Below are 5752 nucleotides of genomic sequence, written 5' to 3'. Positions count from 1 at the left end.
AGGAAGTAGTCTAGAGAACTATGTCCAAATTCCCAAATATTGTTTCTAAATGTTTCTTTACATTTAAAGGGGGGATATGCTATAGATATTTGCATTGTTACAGATCTTGGTTTATTAATACATATTTAAGGACAATTTTGTTATACTGTGTATATTTATTTCTGCTCTTAAGGCATTGTGTTTGTGTAACTCATTTACAAATGTAATGTATAATTGAAAATATAGGCTAACAGATAATCATCTATGATAGTCAAGCTTGTAGTCATGTTAGTTAGATTTTCTAGATGTTCAGAGATGTATTTCAGATGAATAGGGATTCTTAAAATCTTTCAAAGACTATGAAATATGGCATTTAAAATGTTTTAATAAATTAGGACTTTTCATGACAATGAGACACATCTGCTCCTGGTAGCACCAATTACTTCAAGAGGAAGATGGGCATTGAAGAGGCTTCTTGTGATGTTTGTTAGCCATTTGGGCAAGAAACTGCTCTTGCCTGGACTGCTTGATGAACTGGACATGCAGGACCTATAGAGAAATGATTGCTAAACTTGCCTAAAGGTGAGATGATCCTTTAGGGGTTCCTGCTTCATGAAAGAGTCTGCTAGAAATTCTGCAGGACACAGAAGAAAGTGACTGACAAACTGCCAATATAGACAGAACTGTCTTTGAAATTTCCTGCTTCATGGAAAAGTCTGTTAGGTATTTTGGGCCTTTAGGCTGAAGATAGATGGTCAGCCCAACGGTACAGAAGAACTTTGGGTGATTGTCCAGGCAGCAAGATGTCTTTATCATTTCTAGAGTTTTGGAAATTGCTTACAATGTATATTCTGCTTATTTAGGTAATATTATATTCTTCTGGAGTCTTTGATGGAGTTGAGAATTTATAGTTATAATTATAGTTTTCCTTAGTTATGATAAAAGATTATATATATATGTATATATATATATATATTTATATATATAGTAACTATAATTCTTGCTTGGTACCTGCTTTGTTGTATGTAATTTTACTATGTTAAATTAAAAGCCTTCCCTTTCATTTAAATAAAAAAGGGAGGTAATGTGGGAGTCCCCTCTGTATGCTGTGAATATTATTGGTTAATAAAGGAACTGCTTTGGGCCTATAGCAGAGGTCTAGGGGAAGAGAGCTAGGTGGGGAAAACTAAACTGAATGCTGGGAGAAAGAAGGGTAGAGTCAGGGAGAAGCCATGCAGCCCCACCAGAGACAGACGGCAGAACTTCAGCCGGTAAGCCACAGTCACGTGGCCATACACAGATTAATAGGAAGAGGTTAGAGTTAGCCAATAAGAAGCTTGAGCTACGACTGGGACTGAAAAAGCATGGGATCAAACCGGACTCTCTGGACATGGCAGACAATGAGGGCTGACTGAGAAGCCAAGGACAATGGCACTGGGTTTGATCCTCTGCATGTACTGGATGCTCACCTTCCTGGACCTGGATGGAGCAGGGAGGACCTTGGACTTCCCACAGGGCAGGGAACCCTGACTGCTCTTTGGACTGGAGGGGGGGGAGGGGAGTGGGGGTAGGAGGAGGGAAATGAGAGGTGGGGAGGAGGCGGAAATTTTTAATAATAAAAAATAATAAGGCCTGCAGTGGGGCCGCCCTCCAGAAAGTCCCAAAGTGTCGCGCGGAGCCCGCCGAGGCGTGGCCGAGTCCGGGGCCCCCAGAAGGGCCGCCCCTGGCGGAGCCCCAGCCGGGCGAACGAGTTACGAGGCTCCGGGACGTACCATGGGCTCGGGACCCTGGAGCCCCGCACAGGCCACCGCTGGGTCGCAGGAGTAGCCGAGGTGGGCGGGGAGCCGGCCGACCCCGCGCGTCTCTCCATGAAGATTCTTGCGCTTTCTCTGAAGAAAGGAGTGCATTTGCTGCAGTGCCTCTGAGGAAGGAGCCTGAGGTCCAGCGACAGCCCCAGCGAACCCCAGCTGAAAGGGATTGTGACAAGGTTATTCAGCCAGCAGGGATATTTCCTGCAGATGCATCCAGATGGTACCATTGATGGAACCAAGGGCGAAAACAGCGACTACACCCTCTTCAATCTAATTCCTGTGGGACTGCGGGTGGTGGCCATCCAAGGTGTGAAGGCCAGTCTCTATGTGGCCATGAATGGGGAAGGCTATCTCTACAGCTCAGATGTTTTTACCCCGGAATGCAAATTTAAGGAGTCTGTGTTTGAAAACTACTATGTGATCTATTCTTCAACCCTGTATCACCAGCAGGAATCAGGGCGTGCATGGTTTCTAGGACTCAATAAAGAAGGTCAAATCATGAAGGGGAACAGAGAGAAGAAAACCAAGCCCTCATCTCATTTTGTACCAAAACCTATTGAAGTGTGTATGTACAGAGAACCGTCACTACATGAAATTGGAGAAAAGCAAGGACGTTCGAGGAAAAGTTCAGGAACACCCACCATGAATGGAGGCAAAGTTGTGAATCAAGACTCTACATAGCTGAAAACTCATCTTATTCTTCCCTTTCCACCCTCTCCCTTCTCTTCCCTTCCCTTTCCCCGTTTTCTCCAATAAATTCACCCCAACAAGAGAAAAATAATAAACCGGCATCACAGGACTTAGTAGCTGAGATTCTGCACTCAAAATCTTCCTTTGTGTAGGACAAGAAAATTGAACCAAAGCTTGCCTGTTGCAATGTGGTAGAAAATTCACATGCATAACAATTATCTCACATAAAAGCAAAGAAAAATAAATCAGGACACGACAAAAAAAATAATAAAAAAGAAGCTTGAACTAATGGGCCAAACAGTGATTTAATTAATACAGTTTCTGTGTGATTATGTTGGTTCTGTGCATCTGGGACAAACAAGCAACCTCCCAACAACAGCCAGTGACTGAGGTTCTTTTGAAAGACATTTATTTATGTGTATGAATGTTTGCCTGTATGCATGCATACATATATGTATGTATATATGTATGTATGTGCACCTCACGAGTTCAGGCACACATGGAGGCCAGAAGATGGTGACAGGTTCCCCTGGAACTGAAGTTAAAGGGAGTTGTGAGCCACACAACATAAGTAGCTTAGACAGGGAGGGATGCACACAGAAGTCAGCAGGATCTACTCTGTCATATGCAGCTCAACGAAGCGGAACTGAGGCAGCCCAGCTGCTGGCACAGCTGGATTTGGCAGAGAGCCGTGTCTCTCCAGGGAGCACTAGAGGCTCTGGTGTAAGGAACCATTGTCTTACAGCTGAAGTGAAGACAATTAACCAGAGCTTGAGGTTGGCCTTGAATGCTTCTGATACAGCTTCAGAACTACTGGCACTTGGTAATTTTTAAGCAAACATGGTAGCTCATGTCTATAATGCCAGCCCTCTGGGGACTGAGGCAGAGAATTGCCGACTGTGGATGCAGCCTATGCTACATAGTTGGAATGGCGGAAGTTGCTGGAGCAGAAGCAACTTTAAGGTTTTGACACGAAATAATGGAGATAATGGCAGAAAAATCTCATTCTTCCCAGAGGTTTGAATTCAGAAAATCACATTTTGTTGGTTTAGTCTTTTGTCAATTTGACACGACCTAGAGCCATCTGAGAAGAGAGAACTTCAGTTGAGAAAAATGCTCAGGTTGGCATCTGAGCAAGCCTGTGGGTTACTCTTGGTTAATGATAGATTGATGGGGGAGGGCCCAACACACTGTGGGAGGCATCACTCCTGGGTATGTGGTCCTGGACAAGCCAGGAAGAACAAGCAGTGAGCAACATCCTCTATTGCTCTGTATTGTACAGGGGCTGCTGCTCAGCCCTGAAATAATCACATAGAAACTGTAATATTTAAATAACTGCTTGGTCTATTAGCTCTAGCTTCTTATTGACTAACTCTTACATCTTATTTTAAGCCATCTTTATTAATCTGTGCATCACCACAAGGTGGTGGCCTGCCAGCAAAGTTTCAGCACATCTGTCTCTGGCTGTGGCTCCATGGCTTCTCTGTGACTCTGCCCTTCTTTCTCCCAGCACTCAGCCTAGCTTTTCCTGCCTACCTAAGTTCTGCTTTGCTATTGGTCCAAAGCAGTTTCTTTATTAATCAATGGTAATCACAGCATAGAGAAGGAAATCCCACATCAGCTCTGCTTTAGTTCCTGCCCTGACTCCTTTTAGCGATGAACTATAATTGGGACCCAGGTAAATCAAATAAATCTTTTTCTTTCCAAGTTTCTTTTGGTCTTGATGTTTATTTTAGCAAACTAAGATTCACATAGTCAGAGGCATCAGTGACTTTCAAGTATGACTTTAGAAACTCAAGGCATTCACCTTGAGTTCTTAAGGGATACTGGGCAACCATGTAAATTACATGAGTTGGGACCGTTTTCCTACTTGCTCATATATGACCTGTTGGAGCGCAGGGTAGTAAAGTTGGAAAGACAGTGTTAGGAAACACCAAGGAAATTGTATCTATTTCCTTCCTTATACATCAGAAATTTACATTTACTTTTATGTATCTGTAGTGATGGGGGTGCCACTTGGGCGAGGTCAGAGCACAACCCTGTGGATCTTAGGGAGAAAATACAATTCCCCAGGCTTGGCAGTGTTTACCCACCGAGCCATTTTACCTACCCCTGTATCAAATTCTTTAAGACCTGTTTCAAATAAAGTCTTGGGCAGAAACCTTCTACATGAACCTCCAAAGAGGAAGGGATCTTGCTGATGCAGTCTGGCAGACCCCAGCCTTCATGGGCCTAATTCCATCTCATCCCCCACAGTTGCCCAGCAACCTGAGCCTCACTCAGCCACTTGCCAATTGTATTTTTTTCTTTTTCTTTGTTTGTTTTCCTTTTCTAAAACATTAATTGTGTGTGTGTTTATATATGATGTGTGCGATTATGGGCACATGGATACATGTGTCATGCATGTAGAGGCCTGATAACAACCTTTTGGAATTCATTGTGGCTTCCAGGACTTGAATTCAGGTCATAAGATGTGCATTGCAAACACATCCACCTGCCAAGCCATCTCCCAGACTTTTTCTATTTTTAATATCACCTTTCAAAAATATTTGATCTACAAAATTAAATATATTTATCTTATATTATGTTTTATATATATATATATGAATCATGCGCTGTCTAAAACAAGCTAGTTATTACTTATTACATCAAATACCTTAAACATTTTAATATAATATTTTCTCTTTAATTTTCATACATATATCGTGTAGGTTGAGCAAGGCTCACTCACCTGTTTATCTCCTTTGCTTCACGGACAGTCTCAGTTTCATTTCTGCTTCCATTTTATGTGTACAGACATGAACTTATTCAACTTTAAACAACCCAGGAACCACAAATGAGAGAAAATGTACCCTGTCCTTCTAAGGTTGGCTTATTCTCTTGATAGACTGCTCTTTGCTTGCATATAGTTTTCTAGAAACAGCATAGCTTCATTCTTCTTCATTGCTGAAAGCCTCATTGTGACATGTTTCTGTGTGTCTGTGTGTTTAATGAGAACACTTAAACTCTACTCTGATAGCAGTTTCTATGTGTAGCCTACTGGTTAACTCCAGGCATCAAGCTGGCTTCTAAGCTTTTTCAAACTTTTTACCTTTTGTGCTTTGAGACAGAGTCTTCCTACACAGCTTGGCTATCCTGTCCATGAACTCACACTGTGTAGACCAGGCTAGCCTCAAACTCATAGAGACCACTGCCTCTGCCTCCTGAGTGCTGGGGTTAAGAATAACTTTCAAGATTATTCTTCTTGTTTGAGATTTTTGTGTCCTTCACCA

General features: G+C 42.5%; 1 pseudogene; it reads left to right on the top strand.

Moving 5' to 3' along the window:
• The first annotated feature begins 1847 nt into the window (after positions 1 to 1847).
• LOC119827848 lies at positions 1848 to 2471 on the top strand (annotated as a pseudogene).
• Positions 2472 to 5752: the final 3281 nt, after the last annotated feature.

Source organism: Arvicola amphibius, chromosome 12, assembly GCF_903992535.2.
Source record: "Arvicola amphibius chromosome 12, mArvAmp1.2, whole genome shotgun sequence".
Lineage (NCBI taxonomy): Eukaryota > Metazoa > Chordata > Mammalia > Rodentia > Cricetidae > Arvicola > Arvicola amphibius.
Note: the sequence above shows the minus strand (reverse complement) of the source record. Positions and strands in the feature narration are given on the sequence as shown.